General features: G+C 46.0%; 1 protein-coding gene across 3 annotated transcripts in view; it reads right to left on the bottom strand.

Annotated features, from left to right (window-relative positions):
* Nucleotides 1-16,445, bottom strand: part of AGTR1 (angiotensin II receptor type 1) — a 60,977-nt gene extending 44,532 nt beyond the window's left edge. Inside the window, exon 1 of one of the 3 annotated variants that reach the window (XM_019491728.2) lies at nt 16,350-16,445. The gene's annotated coding sequence lies outside the window, so the exon portion shown is untranslated. Of the gene's footprint in view, nt 1-13,742; nt 13,766-16,030; nt 16,137-16,349 lie in introns of those variants that run through there. The other 2 variants (XM_006258044.4, XM_019491726.2) reach the window with 2 other exon arrangements.
* Nucleotides 16,446-16,760: the final 315 nt, after the last annotated feature.

Here is a 16,760-nt window from a genome sequence, read left to right as displayed (position 1 = left end):
AACATCTATGGCTTGATCCTACTCTGCCTTAGTAATCTATGCTTTATTATGTATTATATTGGCAAATACATCTACAAAGTGGTTGAAAGATTAAAAATAATACAGTTAGGTAGTACTTTATGTGCTTAGTGTACTGCATGGATATTAAACAGATTATTCATCAGAGCAACCCCTTAAAACTGGTGGACAAGTATTGCTACTTCCATTTCACAAAACTTGTATTTACTGTCTTTGGAAGAGATAGTGGGCAAATCTACACATACATTAATGAGTTATTACTAATGCACATTAAATGTAGTACCTCCAAGATGATATACTAAATAAATACACATTAGGTTGTGCTAATGTGCAGTAGTGCAAGCTTTTTTAGTGCTTAATGTGTAGTAGCCTATTGTACTGTGTATTAGCACTTTGTTGTGCTGCTTTAAGGTGCTGTAGAATAGGTTACTGTGGATTAAAGCACTAGTCCCATGCACGGTATACATCCCAGTGATGGTCCCTTAATTAGAATTAGGGCCTTTCTGACCCCTTGTCTATGCTTTTTTCCTCAACCACACAGCATACCAACACTGGACTCCCTGATAGATAACAGTCCCATGAAAGAATCAATTTTAAACCAGGAAGCTTTCTTTTGTTGTTGAGAAAATTAGTTGTGGAAAATTAATGCCAATAGAATTTTCTTCTATGAAGTACAATAGTAATGTACCCGTCATGAACCCCACCATATTTTGGAATGTTTGTGGGTTATCATGATTGTTTTCTTGAGTTTGTTTTATTGGTATGGTATGTATGGTCTTATTGAAAAGGTAATGTTAAGCTGTTATGCCACTTTTAATCACTGTAAGGATTATGTTATGCTATCTGTAGATACCTTAATGATTTTGGACATGGTTTAGTCAGAGGAGCTGAGTGATGCATACCCAGAAAATGGAGCATCTCTTGTCATTGCGTTCTAGGACAAAGACAATTGCCACTCAAATACAGGTAGAAGGGGCTATTGTTGGGATTGGCACACAAAGGACTGACTGCAGTGGGAAAATCAACTTGTCAGTAGCAAAAGCATCTCAGAGAAATGGGCCATTAGCTAGAGGGGTATAGGAGAACCTTGTCTGTCATTAGCTAGAGGAATTTCAGATGTCCAGGAAGGAAACTTTAGCTGTGTTGGTCTGAGGACATAGGCAGGCCAGGTTATTTGGGTAGATGTGATATTTTTTATGAGACCAACTGAGTAGTTGGAAGAAAGTTCTTTGCAAGCTTTCAGGCGCAATCACCCTTCTTCAGGCATAGGGCGTCTCTGCTGTTCTGAGATCTCCAAGAAATGAAAGAAGCTAAAAGCATGACAGGATGTCAGTGAGAATATAAATAGGTGGAAATTAAGAAAACAAAAGGTAGAGAAGGGAAGCGGGTTGGGGGAAGTCAAAGGTAAGTAAGGGAGACTCTACTGAGTAGTTGGAAAAAATATGAAACTCGAGTAGTCTAGTAGTCTACTTACCTTTGGCTCCCCATCCCCCACTCCTTCCCTTCTTCAGTAATCTCAGGGCAAACCTTGACCTATTCCTTGGGACAAGCAGCAGCACAGCAGGGAGAAACTCAGGGCTGTGACGGTACCCCACAGATGGGCTTTGACAATACTAACAGGGCTTTTTTGCAGACTAAGTTAATAAAATAGTAAAGGTAAGTAAGAAAAAAACTGTACATTTTTGGATGCTTTCTTATAAGATGCTTTTAAGAAAACTTGGTCACTCTGGGCTGAGAGAGGGATCTTGTCATAGATTAAAAGGAAAATTGGATAAAAAAGAAATAAACCTCATCTTCTCATGATGTGAACCCTATTATTTGTAACAAAACCTTAGTGCATGGCTGGAGCACCACTTTGAAACACTTACTGACTTTCATTCATGAGCAACGACACAGAGTGTATTTAGAAAGGAAAAGGGACCTTTATTTGCTATCATGGGCTGCGTGGCTAGCTGCTGCTAGGTGCAGGGAAGTAGCAGAGTTCTCCCTCCATGTCATGAGCGGCACAGCAGAATGTGTTCCTGAGACTTCTCGTGTTTCTGAGACTGATAAACATTTTAAATGAGGACAGAGCACTGTGAACAGCTACCAGAGACATCACCAGCTTCAGACTCTGATTGGAAGCTCATTCACTTCACTCAGCCCTTGACATTAGGACCTTAGGCAGGCATGGAGAAGTTAGAGAAAGGGGGAAGGAGAAAGAGAAAAGGAAGGAAGAGCAATAAGGGCAGGGATTGGTGTGGGGTAAAAGAGAATAATTAAAAAAAAAAAAAGATGTGGGGGGGGGAGGTTGTGGGTTTTTTTTAGAGAAACGGGTGTTGTGGACTGAAAGAGCAGATTCAATGGGCAAACCTGGTAGTTAGGCAACAATGTTCTAAGATTCACTGCAGAGCAGGCAGTCTGGCCTGGGATAGGCAACACTAGGGCCAACCTGAGGACACTGCCAATAGAACATTTTCTAGTAAAGTCAGCTAAACGTGTTTTTCATCTTTCCTTGAGTCCCTTAAGATGAAAATACAGTTGTTTCTCAGAGGGTTCCTGGAATGTTTTCTCATGCCTGAGAAAGCTCTCTCTGAGGTAGACACGCTAAGGCACACTAGTCCCATTCACTGCATAGTTGTAAGCTTTAGACAAATTTAGAGTAAACCGCCAGGAGCTTTTTCTGCTGTATTCACATTATGATAGTGTCTCCATCAATTTTATATTTAGGCACCTGGTCTATCAGCCAACAGTCTATCAGCAGTTGGCAACTAGCAAATGTTTTAGAAACAAGGAGAGGGACAGCAGAGGTAGATGTATGTATATTAATTGTTGCTGTGGTTTTGAATCTAATACAGCATTTCCTAGAAAGCAGGACAGACAACACCATCCCTTCATATTATGGAATATCATTCTAAGTCTTGATTGCACCTGGATTCACTAGCAGTTTCTTTGAATACTGCCCGTGTTACTTTCTGCTGTGCTTTGTTTTTTTTGTCTTGTCCTTCATCATACCACTAGCGAATGCCAATCTGATCTTGCTTTACTGACCTATTTTTGCAAGAGAAAGGACACTCAACCTACAGTATGTAATGTAAATTTCACCAATAGTAACCAAGCCTGTCAGAGAATTGGCAGCGATCCGATCCGGCTTCAGATCCGGCTGCTTCAGATGGCCGTGATCAAATCCGGAGCTCTGGACCGGGTTTCCGCCTTGGTCCAGCTGAAGTGGCTCCGAAGCTTTGGCCATTGGGTATAATGGGGAATCAATGGAAGATCTATAACTTCATTGCTTTTTGTATGATTTGGATGAAGCTTGCAGGGATGGTAGCCACTGCTAAGAGCGTGAAGCCTGCCAAGTTTCAGGGAGATCGGTGCAGCAGTTTGGGGGGAACTGTACCCCAGATTCTTGAAAGCCAAACTCATGTCACAGCTGTGTGTTACACTACAGGGGGCTGAAAACTGCAGGGGTGGTAGCTCTTACTGAGGCCACAAAGCTTGCCAGGTTTCAAGAAGATTGGTGCAGGGGTTGGGGGGGAACTGCACCCCAAGCTGCTGACAGGCAAAACTCGTGACACAAATGACCGTGCGTGTGTGTTAAGGCGCAGTGGGCTGAAAACTGCTGGGGTGCTAGCTCTTGCCGAGGCCACAAAGCCTGCCAGCTGTGAGCATGTGTCCTAGAGCAGGCCTGAGTGAGTGCTGGGCCCTGCCAGGCTGCGAAGCCTGCCTGCCAGCTGTGTGTCTCTCTCTGGGGGAGTCTGTCATTTGGGGCTCTGCACCCCAAGCTGCTGATGGGCAAAACTCGTAATGTGGGTGGGTGACACTGTGCGTGTTAAGGTGCACCCTTCCTGGCGCTGGGGCCTCTGCACAGCATGGCAGTGTGCTCTGCTGAGACCTCCTCCCCTACAGTCTCACGTCCGGTCCTCCGCTTTACGTGACAACAGGTACAATAACTTAGCTGGCTCAACACGAGTAGCATCGGCAGCAGCATCAAAGGTACCCATACGCAACTGTCACAGAACCTGTCATTTTATAAAGGAATTGACAGCAGGAAGTAAAGATGTTGTGTTGTGTTGGACATATGATGTTATTCATGGTGTGTGATGGTTTATCTTGTGTTTTTATGTCTATGTGTGTATTATGGAAAAAAAGGAGTACTTAAAAAAGAAATGTATCTTTGGAAGCTTTAGGGCTGAAAAACCCTTTGTCAGGCTGAGGAAGTACCTGCAGTTGGTCCTGGATGGAAGGAACAGTAAAGAAGCCAGAGGCTGGCCTGGCATGCAATGCAGGCAAGAAAGCCAGTCAGTGAAAATGGAAATAGAGGCATCAGAGGGTGAGGGACGGGCTGGGGTGAGGGGGTAGGGGGGAAAGGGGGATGTAGCTGCGCAGGTAAAAGTGCATAGGTGCCTGGGGTGTCAGATGTCCGGCCAGTCGCAGCGTGCCAGGACTCCACTGTGTATATCGAGTCCATGAGTTACTGTACCTACTACCTAGGAGGCTGAAAGGTACTGCAGGTACTTCCTCAGCCTGATAAAGAGGTTTTCAACCCTAAAGCTGGCATTCCAGGCAACTAAGCTGAGCTCACCGGGAGCCTCACAACTGCACTGCAACCAGTAAGCGTCAGGCTTGTCAAAGACATATCAGGTCTGGGTGTTCCCCAGCCAGGACTTTGTGCATGTGTGTGTTAGCTGGAAGTTATGGCGCCTCCTCCCTGCCTTTCACCAGGGGATCGTTGATCCTGGCATTTACGGGGCTGCTGCGCTGCCAGCAGTCCCACCAGGCCTCCCTACCCTGGCAGGGTGCAGTTTTAGTGGTCATGCCCAGGACCTGGGGCCTCCTCCTTCCCCGTAGCCCCAATCCCATACATCCAAGTTCGTCCTGGCAGAGGAACGAGCTCAGCAGGGACGTGTTCTTCCCCTGCTGGCTGGTGATACAGTTAGTGCCCTCTCCAGCTGAGAGCGGGGCATTACTTGGCTTTTCAAAACCTCAGAAAAGGAAATTGGTGCAGACAGAGTGAGGAGGGTGGCACTCAGTCCGTCTGCAGATGGAGCTTGGGGAACCCCAGCAGCGGGAGGTTCACCTTTAGGAACACTAGCTGCTCCACCAACGTAGGATCCAAGCAGGTGCATTGGGGTGTCACAACATCCCCAACACTGCTGAATGCCCTCTCGCTTGGAACACAAGTCGGTGGACAGGACAGGTGTTGCCGGGCAGCCGTGGCCAGATCCTGCCACATCTGGCTGCGGCTTGCCCAGTAGGCCAAGGGGTCACATTCCAGTGGCTCTACATCCTCAGCGAGATAGGTAGCCACCGAAGCCTTGGTGCTACCTGCCCGAGGCTGGGGTCTGGTGCGTTTGGACCCCAGCATTGAAGCCACGCCCATGGCCCACATTGACAGTGGCTGGCGTGGAGGAGACTGGCTGGTGCCAGTGCTGGGAGTGCTGGCATGGGAAAGTGGATCCCCCTCTTCCACATCCCCTCGCCTCTGCACTTCAGCCTCCCTGACTTTGTTCATCAGCACCTGGGTCCAGTGATCAAGGGTTTTGGGGCTGCCAGTGCACATGCTCCCCTTCACCCTCAGGTCGCACATGCCCGCCATCATGTGGACCATACTGGACTGCAAGGGATCCAGCCGTCTCCTGATGCCCTCCTTCAGCCGCCTCACCAGTGCCTGCATGTCTGGTAACAGCAGCCTGCCTCAGCCAGGAACATTGTTCCCCTGGAACTTCTTCATTTGGTTTTCCAGTTCCCTCAGTAGGGGGATCACCTGGCTGAGGAGGGCATTGCCAGCGCTAACGGTCTTGGTGGCCTCGAGGAAGGGCTTGAGGACCACCAACATCTGGGAGGTTACCCCACTCAGCTCTGTTCAGAAGGCGCTGATCCCAATCTCCCCAAGCAAGGCCATCTCATGGATGGTCTTCTGTTGCTCCACCAGCCTCTCAAGCATCAGGTATGTGGAGTTACACCGAGTCTCCACATCCCGCATGATTTTGTGCTGTGGGATGCTGAGCTCTGCATGTTTCTCTTGCAGCATCTTGCCCCCCTTGATGCTGCAGTGGAAGTAGCCTGCCACCTTCCTGCATTTTGAAATCAGCTGGATTGTAGCAGTACTGGTGGTGTCGTCGTTACCGGCAGCTCTGTCCCCCTCCAAGGCATCCCTCACTATTAGGTGCAGCCTGTGTCCCACACAGTGGATGCCAACAAAGTTGGCATCATGGACAGCCTTCACCACATTGGCCCTGTTGTCAGTGACCATGAACCTGTGGGTGAGCTCAGCCTGCCCAGTGAGCCACCCCTGCACCATGTGGTTTATGGCCCCCATGATCTCCCTTGCTGTGTGGGACTCATCCAGCACTTCGGCTTGCAGTAGAGCGCACTGACGGCCTGACTGATCACACCTGTGCCCTGTGAGGGAGAGGTAGATGTGATTGCCACCCCAGCTGCTCCAGATGTCGGAGGTAAAGTGCAAGGCTACCTGTGGCCTGCCTTGTGCAGCTCCTCCCTCAAGTACTCCCTTCGTGCCTGATGCAGGGAGGGCACCACCATCCTGCTAAAGGTGGTGCATGTGGGCACTTTGTAAAATGAGGCCAGAAGTGCTACAAACCACCTGAACCCTGGTCGCTCAACTAGGGAGAAGGGCTGGCTATCCTGAGCAAGCATCTCCCCAATGCTCTGAGTGATCTCGTGTGCCTTGGGAATGTGCTCCCCTTTCTGTCCACCTTTCCCCCACTGGTCCAGGGTGGCCTGTCTCTGCTTTGGAGGTAAGGGAGCTTTGGAGCGAGCGGGGGACTTCCCTTTCAGCACACTCGCACTGGTGTCAGGCTGAGCAGCAGGAAGAAGGTCAAGGGGGTGGTGCCTCCTCAGATGCAGCGGCATGGCCGTGGTGAAGTGTCTCATGTCTTTGCCATGGCTCATGTGCCTTCAGCAGTGCTGGCAGATAGCAAACCTGGGATCATCTGCCACCTCAGAATGATCCCACACTACACTACTCCCCCACTTCTGGGTTGAGGGTGAGGATTCTGCCTTTCCCTCCTTAGCAGGCTGAGGCTGAACAGCAGGAGGAGCAGCCTCAGCTGAGTCACTTGCCTCCACAACCTCAGCCTCCTCCGAGGTGCTGCTTTCTGGAGGAGACCTGGGTCTAGGGTAAACTTGAGGGGTGTGGAGCACTAACTCTGATTCCCCCTCAGTCCCCAGAATTGCCTGAGCCAGCACGCTCAGCATCCCCGGTTCCAGCTCCAGCTCCTCCTCTGGCAGTGGGAGGCTCACGCTGAGAGTTGAAAGCGGGGTGGAGGAGGCAGTGATTCCATTGCTGGTACCCACTTCTGGACTGAGCGGAGGTGGTGCAGGTGCAGGGACGTTAGGTGCAGACACTGCTCCCACCTCCTGGCTTCCACTGGCAGCACTGATGTCATGACTGCTTGGGAATAGAATGCGTCTGTGTTTGGGGGTGGGGGGGCTTGCAGCTCTAGCTCTCCCCGTACCCCCTCTCACTCCCCTGCCAGAAGACCTGGCACCTACCTTTCCAGCACGCTTCATATTGATCTTTCCTGTGCTGCAAAAGGTCTGTGTGTGTGTGTGTGTGTGTGTGTGTGTGTGTGAATCCTTTTGTATAGCTGTCTGTCTTGTTCTCCTGTGAATATCTGTGTCCAACTTGTGGTGTGAATGAAATTATTTGTGTGTCTTCTTTCTGGCCTTCACTATATTGTCTATCTTGTGGTGTGAATGAAATTATTTGCATGTGTTCCTATGTCTCAATATATTATCTCTGTCTTGCTCTTCTGTAAATATCTGTCTGTCTTCTTCCGCTGTGATTTTTTTTCTATATTCTGGGTCTCTGTGTATGTGTGTGTGCACGTGCATACAAGCAAGCATTCTGTGCCTCCCTGCACAGTGATATATAACACTGGCTGGGAAAACACAACTGTCTTTTTGCAAAGTTTCCAAAACAAGTTCCCCAAAAAATAATTCAAAGAAATAAATTGAATTGTAATACTACTAATAATTGAATTGAATTGAATAGCTAAGCTAAACTAAGCTAAGTTAAGCTAAATCCTAACCACTCCTTTATAACATGAAAAAGCAGCAGGCAGGTCTCAGTTGCAGAGTTTCTCTCTCACACAGCTGCTGACAGGGAATGAGCTGCAAAAGGCACAGAAGGGCTGGAAACAGGGGCTTTTATACTTTTTTTTAGTTCCACCCCACAGACGCTGCCATTGGAAAGGCAGCCAGGGAGAAATCCTTCTCCCTGGCTACCTACAGACGTCAGTCTTCCCCACACCTCCCCAACTCTCCGTCCCTCCACAGTTCCCCCTCCCTCTTCTAATTCCCTCAAAATGGCCAAAGCGGCTCCGAAGCATCCGAAGCGGGTCCGAAGTGCTTTGGATGCCCCCGATCCGCTCCGGACACCATTACTGGTGTCCCGCTTTGACCCGGAAGTGCCGCTTTGGATGCCGAAGCATCTGAAGCAGGTCTGGATCCGTAGCGGGATCCAAAGACTCGCACAGGCTTACATTCTACCTAAGATTTTTATGCAGTTGATATATATTGTATAGGGATAGTTTTTCTTTCTAGCAAGCTCCATTCTGTTTGGTATTTGTAAAAGGTGACTAGGAGCCCAAGATTTGTAATAGTTTGAGGTTCTAATAACAGAGACAACAAAGGAAGATTGTGCCCTGTTGAGCATGATTTTTTTTTTCTTTTAGTTACTATTCAGTTGAAAGTCCAAAGTAATTACAGCCTGGTCCATCATTTTTCTGACAGGTAAGTCAGTAAATGATTAGACCAGCCATTAAGTTTTATATGCACTTTGTCTCAAGCAATCACAGCTGTTACAATTTACAGTAAAACATAGTACAGGTTATATAGCTTCTATTGTTTCTAAAGCATATATCAGGTTCCTCAAAATATTACAAAATGTGTCTGCTTCTTAGTGTATAGATATGGACAAAACATGGCTTCCAAATATTGTTTTTTGACCGGAATAATATATTTTGCCAAGTACACAAGTTAAGCTAGAAGGAACAGAACATTAGTTAAGGAAAAGTACCTGGTTAGGGAAATTTAAATCATTTATCTGGAAAGGAAAATAGGTACGAACACTGTTATTCTGTCTTTCACCTTTCTGTGGAAGCAGTGATTGGCTTTGGAGAATGATTGTAGACTGCAAAGGATGGACAAGATGATATGGTGTAAGATAACTTCCCCTCCCTTCCTCACCCCAGTACCTCTGCTGATTCTCACAGTGCTTCAGAGTAACTGTTTGTATGGATGGTGCACATGGGTGGAAATAATCTCAGGGAATCAAATGTATTGATAGAGGTTGAACAAAATGGAACATTGCAACTAGCAAAAGCTCCTTCTTTCTTAACTAGATGGATCCACATGTCATATGTAGGATCAATTTTACATCTAGTTCTTATTTTAGCCTGTGTACCTGCAGTACCTATGTTTTTCAATTAGAGTTCTACATATTACCCCTGTCCCGGCTGACACTCACTTTATTGTGTATTTCAGACTTATAAGTTGGACCCTGTCACAGATTCACCCCAGGACAGTTACTTTTTGGGGTTCACCATGTGGCACACATGGATATTATTAGGTTTACTTTTGTGGTGTTTAGTCTCTAACTCTAGTTGGTGTGAAGCTGTGTTCAGTTTTATTCTTCTCATATCTGTATATATTACTGTATTTGATATAATGTAATTTTGATGTTTCTTTGTATTACATGCAAGAATGTGTCAGTAAGGCAGTGATTAACTTAAATGGCCATCACCTGTTTATACTTAGAAGAGACAGTGGCTGAGAATTAGCATTTGACTTAGGTTGTTGATTAGTGGTGCATACTGAGATGCTCTGAGGCACAGTAAACCAGGATCTAGATTAGACCAGCCATTAAGTTCAGCCACAGAGAGTGATACATTTACATTTTAAAAGAAGAGCTAGAAGCTTGAAATCTAGCTAGACAAACTCACATGGGAGAGAGAGAGAGTATACTAGATTAATAAATCTACATGTCTGAAAAGCTGGTGGTCTGGTAAACATGTACTTTCTGGGGGCAAGTTATTGGCATAGTGTGAGCCCCCCGCCGAAATGAAGGGACAACTTATGTTAGTAGCTAGATAAACAATAGTTAGGGACCTACCGAAATCATGGCAGAAGTGGGCTGTGCAGCACCTCCTTTAATCTTGCAGGTTCCCCCAAGTATACCCCTCCACACTACTGATTTAGCAGAGGGGCCCCTGTGGCCCTCCTGCTTGTTGCTGACCAGCTGTGGGTTAAAACCAGTGCCATATTTAAAACCACGGTTTTTGCCTTACTTCCAATCAGGAGCAAGGAGCATGGTCCCTCTGCCAATCAGCAAGAAGGTGTGCAGGGGAACCTGCAAGATTAAAGGAGCTGCAGCACAACCCGCTTCTGCAGTGAATTCTGTAGGACCCTAGCAACAGTACGAGACAGCATGGCTTTGTCTTCAGTCTTCCCTCAGTGTACAAGGGGAGCTGAGGTCCCTCAGGCAAGGCTGGCTGAGAAAAGCAAGCTGACATGAGAACTTGCAGGAAGCCCCAGCAGAAAGGGTCAGAGCAGGGTCTATATTTAGACCTGTGAAGCTGGCTAGGGACTGCAACCTGAGTTTAAGGTGCAGGGTAAGATCAGGGTAACCTTCTGTATTTTCCTCTTATATCTGTTTCTGCCTCAACGTACAGTTACCTATTTTTCTTATGCCTGCTCTTGTGTATAATAAATCCTTTTGCCATCCTTTTAACCCACATATTGGCAATGATGATTGTGATCCCAGGATATCTCACCAATTCCCGTTGGAAGGGGGATCCATCCTTTCTGAGTTCATGTTCCTTCTTGCTGGCAAAATCCCCTCTGCTAAGGGCTGGCAAGGCCTGAGCAAGACAGGTCTGAGATACCACAAGCTAAGGAGTTAGCTTCTTGCACATCTCAGCTGGTTCTCAGTGGTCAAGCAGTTGACAGAAGAGGAGGGGTTTAGGGCAGAAGGTCACCCTGAAGTGTGGAAGCACCCTGGGAGTGTAGGTGTGAAGGGTGTACCCACGCCACATCAGGGGCCAGGGTGCAGTCCCAGACCCTTGTGCCATTAAACTTACCTTGGCCTGAGCAGGCTGTGGCATGGCCCTTGGCCTGCCTGAACTATATCCTGAGAATAGAGGGCACATCTACATGTTCAATTAATGCACTTTATATAATTTGCGTTAAATCTAATACCTCCAAGCACTTATACACAGGCTCCGATGCATGTTAAATAGCATGCATTGGAGAAGACTTGATTAATAAAGTCTGCTGGAGTGTGCTAATTAGCACGCTCCAGCAGCCTCCTCATCACATGTATACAGCATCCCCACGCCTCAACGTGGCAGCGGAGGCACTTTAGTTAAAGTTTGTTGAATGAGCTTTATAAAGCACAACTGCCACCATTTTGAAATGCTGGATGCTGAATACACATGATGCTGCAGGTGTTTTAATTAGAGCGGCTTTGAGAGGGGTCTCAGAGCCGCTCTAATTAAAGCGCTCCACCCTGCGGCCTGTTTCAAGTCACCCTCCATTGTGAGGTACTGGAAAAATATGTATTGGCCTATTTTAATGTGCATTAGGTAAAGAGCATTTTTTTGATGCTTTAATGCACATTAAAATAGGCTAATGTGCATTAAAACACACATGTAGACATGCCTAGATTCGTTACGTTATCTTTTGTTCTTTCCAGAAATGGAATTACATGGCCCAGCTGCCATGTAAGCACTAAGGACCAGTGTTTACCCCACAGTTGCTTAGGTACTTTCTTTATCAGAGCTCCAACCTTGTGGAATCTAGGTTTTTTACCTTTCATTTTCAGAGACAAGCAAATATACATATACAATTCTACTTATTAGGCATGTTAGTGGACTTAGGTGCCTAATATGTCACCCTGTTCCATCCTGCTTGATCAAGTCAAAGCCACAGAAAAACTTTTAATACAAAGGGGAGTGGGTCCTCTTCCTCCTTGCTGCTTGTTTGTGATTCATTTTTAGGGATAAAATGATGCATTAATGGATTTTCAGGGTTTTGAATCTCATTTAGGCACCTAAGTCTGTTTAGACCCAAGAGGTCTAGATAACCAAACTTTGTCAGGGTTCCTAAACACAATTACTATTTACTTTAGCTAGCACCAGTATACAGATTTACACATAATAAGCACATATGTATTTTCCCTGTCTCTGTTTCATCACTCTAAAGTATTATTTGGTTGTAGATTAGTCCACTAACAAAAAAAAAAATCAGTATTATGGAGTCAGTTGGTTTGTCTCTTAGTTCTGCAGTTGGTGCACTTCCACTTTCCCACCCAATCTTTCTTCAATGTGAGGCACTTCCTTTACAGTATCTAGAACCCTTTGTTAGGTGCCCACACTCTTTTTTCCTCCAATAAGCTCTGCAAGCAAGGGGGTTGCTTGGCTTCCAGTCATGTAGTCAGAACCTGGTTTGGCATCCTCTCAACCCTTTTGTATGGCTGAGAGATTTATTCAGATGTCAAAGCATCTTGGTAGTCTACTCACCCAACCAAGATGTAACTGAAACACACTTGTCCATTGATCACCTATTCCTTAGCCTCACTGGGAGTCTCTGGAAGAAGTAGATAGCCCTTTGAGGCTGCTTAACAAACAACATATGATTAAAAATGTTACCTAAATCACACATAATATTTAATTGAACTAATGCAGGAATATTGGTTTCTGTGGGCAGAATGATAAGACGGAACTTGACCTTTCATGAAGTTGAAGAGGGAAGAAAAGATGAAATTATTAAGCACGTAACTATGTGTATAACAGTCTGGAAATATTAAAGCTGTTATACAAACTGCTCAAGTGCTATATAGCATAGGTAATTTTAGTTCAGAAAGTAATTATTAGTTTTCCTGATATTGCCTGAGACCTTGCAGGGACGGTAATAAGGTGGCATTTGTTGTTTGGGTATAGCAGGAACATACCAGGCGTTTTGGACTGACAAGGAGTTTGGTCTACTTTTTTACATGTTCTAATTCAGAAATGGCTAGGGGAAAATGGAGGGTTAGTTAGCACTTGAGAGAAGTGTTTGAACATGAGATAGTGAGTATTTGGTATAATATCTTAACTGATACCATCTATGCTTTCTCCAAGATCAGCATTTAACTGGGCTCTGTTTATAATGAGAGATTAATTAATATAACTTAAAATAAGATATTGTTAGGAATCGGAGAGATTGCAATAGGGAAATAAGAATCCCAATTCTTAAATATTTGTTCCATTACAAATCAGGAACCATAATGCACATAAGGCTTATATGCTGGAACTAAGTAAATGCAATTATTATAAAGCACCTAACAGAAAATGGTTGAGGATTTATAGTCATATTCTACTCCAAATATTGACAGTTTTTGAATATGACACTTCCACAAAAGAGTGGCTTCTCATGCATATTTTGAATTGTGTTTGCTTACTTTACTGACTAAAATAAGTATTTCCTACCCTTTACATTTGATCATTTTTGAGTAGATACAAGCATAGGCAACTATTCCAGCTTGCAATACCAGTAGGCTTGTTAAGCAAATTCAAATTAAGGACTATAAGTAGTATTGATCTATAAGCCAGGGAAAAGAAAAAGAACTGTACTTTCAGATTAAAAAACTTTTACTTCTAAGCAGAACAGATTTTATCTGGGAGACTTTGGGAGGCAATAGAGGTATAGAACGCCCCAAAGCCAACTTTTTGAGTTACCTCTTATGCTCCGGAAACATTTTACAGCAACTGGTGTCAAGGAAGTGTTCTGTAAGCCAGTTACACTGTAGAATTAAAAGGGGAAAAATTGTGTCTGCAAATACAATATAGTATTTTGACATGGGCTTTAAAGTAAGTGTAAACAGTACTCCACTTTCCCTCTATTCTGTATCTGCCTCTTACACATAGCAAAAGCATGCTTCCAATAGTAACAAAAAAGAAAGTAAAAATGCAGGCATTATTATTAGTTTTGGGGGTCTTATATTAAGAGATTATTTCAAAACAGTACAGAGACTTGGTGTTATTTTAACCTGACAAGATAACATGCTTCTCATTTTTGCTATGTTGTTGGCAATAACCTTTTTGGCTGGCATTATTGCCATAGAAACTTCTAATTAGGGTGGGCTGGCACTGGCATGTGCAATTTGCAAGGTGCTGTTGCCAGGCAAGAGGACAGAGCACATCACATCACTGGGAACAATGGGCTTGATTCTCTTCTCCCCTTGGACAATGTAAATCAGAAATTATCTTACTTTCAGTCAGCCGTATACAATGGTCTAAGTAAAGAAAAAATGAGACCCACCATCCCCAAATATCATGGTGAAAGTTTCTCCCCTACAAGCAGTAAAGGGCTAGATTGGCTTTTCTATTCTAGCAATGTGAATCATGAGGCACGCAATGAATATTGCCCTGACATACATTTTAGTGAGAATGTGGTTCAGTTTGTAAAGATGAAAAACACAGTAAATGTTCAGCACCTGCTAAAAAACTATACTGGTAAGTTCAGAAACTTGTCAAAAAAAGTTGGATATTTAGACTTAGGAATGGTGTTTTTTGAAAGATCAGTAATCAAAAAGGTTGTGATGGCAATAAACAAAATGGATCAGCCTATCAAGAGTGTGAAATGTTTAACATGCTTGCCAGAGCCCTTTTACATCGCTGTGTTAATTGCTTTCTTCAGACCATATTCAATTCTCCTTATCCAGGCAGATATCCCAGTACTCACTATTGCTCCTAGTACTCCTGTACTTCAAGATTAACTGCAGAATTTTATGGGCTGCATCCTGCTGCCATTTATGCCTATAACATGCTATTAATTGCAACACGGTTGGGTAAGTATAAAAAAACCCCATAATTGATTTCTTGTACATATTATGATCCAAATGATGATTTATACAGGTGCATTGAAGGCACCAGTGGATTTGTTCATTGTTACATTAAATTACAAGAGGATTTCTTGGTAAAATAAATATCACAAATTTTATAAAGACTAATATATTCAGTGTTGGAATACACTGCAAATTAGTTGTTAAAATATTTAAAGAGGTTCAGATTAAGGAATCAATAGTTGTTTTAATCTAGAAAGTGAAAAGGGGGTGGGGGATGGGGAGCTTTAATTTCATATCCCAGGCCGAGTTTGGCTTTCTAACAGGTGCCAAAACCATTGTTTTTACTTTATTAACTGGGACAATTTTAAATGCAGGTCTCTAGTTCTGAAGAAACAATGATATTTAGCTCTGCTGGGAGAATCCAAATAAAAAACGAGGTTTTTAAGCTTGCACTAAAGTAAATAACATAGATCGGTTAATGTCTTTCAGTAGATTTACCCCAGGGCCTGGTGTGAATAGTTTGAATTGCTGAAAAGGGTTATTGCTCTAAGTGCCATCTGTTTGGTCGAGCAGCATCTTCACTTTGTCAAGAAACTGTTGACAAGAAACTGGAGAGTACTTGCATAATACTGTCCTAACCCCGCCAGCCAGATCTAGCCAACTTCTCTCCAGAAGAAAGATACATTTTGTGGGACAGCTTTAGTGAGCTGGCCTTAATGTCAGTGCTCTCTCCAGGGGCCCAGTTTTTTTAAATGCCTGCCTTTTGGCCAGGAACCACGCACAACATCCCACTTCCCTCTTTACAGAAACGAAGTACAACTTAAAAGCGGAGAGGACAGGTAGGAAACTGCAAGCACACCCTTGTCAGGAAGCGTGGTGACAGCACAGTGATGTTGCCCGGAGGATAAGAGTAAATCATCTGAAAAAGACCCCCCCTTGGATGAACAGAAAACTAGGGGCACCCCAGCACCCCTCTGCTACTTCTTGTCGTGCAGCGCTGGCACCTTGAACAACGCGGCGAGGCAGAAAGCGCGGGCCATCCCCATCCCCATGTCTCTCCCGGGGAAAGCCTCACGCGTCCCACCCGGGCGGGCAGAGCAGTGGCGGTGGGCGCCCCCCGGGCAGGAGCGAGTGCCCCAGCACTGCTGGCTGCGCCCCACGCCCACGCGGGCACCTTACCGGGAGCAGGAGCGGAGCCGTGCAGCTGTGCAGCATCTGTCCGTGCGGGCGGCGCAGCCCCGGGAGTGCCCGGCCCGGGCCCCCTCGCCTGCCAGCCGCTCTGCGGCGCTCGTAGCGCTCGGGCTCCCCGGACCCCCCAGATTTATAGGCAGGGCGGCGTTGCGCAGCCCGCTTCCCTCGCCTCTCTCCACCCCTCCCTCCCGGGAGCCCCCTGTGACCCTTCCCTCCCACTCCCCCACATGACGCTGGAGCCCAGAGGCGTCTCCTTCACCCGCCCCCCCCCGGCCGCGCGCCTGCTCCGCGGGGCGCCAGTTTTCACCTCGTGGTCGTGCTCCGGGCGCGGGAACTTCTTGTCCCTTCCCGGGACGCGGGGGCACTGCTCGGCTCGGCTCGGGCAGCCCCTGCTCCGGCTGCTGCCCTCGGGGAAAAGCAGGCTCTGCGCAGCTTCCCGCCGTCCCTGAGAGAGGAGCGCAGGGCTCGCTGCATCCCGGGGGACCAAAGTTATTTTCCGGGCGGGCTAGCTGCAGCAGCTAGGCAGATGAGGCGGTGTGCAGGGGGGCAAGCTGCTCCGGGGGCTGCCTGCTTTGTTGTTTCTCGCTTTCTCCACCTATAGTTCCTCAGCTCTAGGCATGGCCTGAGCCCTTCAGCTAAGCTTTTCCCAGGGACAGTTAACATGACAAAAAGCTGTAGTACTGTAGTCACCGACTGCTAGATCGCGATCGACGGGTTA

This window comes from Alligator mississippiensis, chromosome 7 (assembly GCF_030867095.1).
Source record: "Alligator mississippiensis isolate rAllMis1 chromosome 7, rAllMis1, whole genome shotgun sequence".
NCBI classification, from domain to species: Eukaryota; Metazoa; Chordata; order Crocodylia; family Alligatoridae; genus Alligator; species Alligator mississippiensis.
Note: the sequence above shows the minus strand (reverse complement) of the source record. Positions and strands in the feature narration are given on the sequence as shown.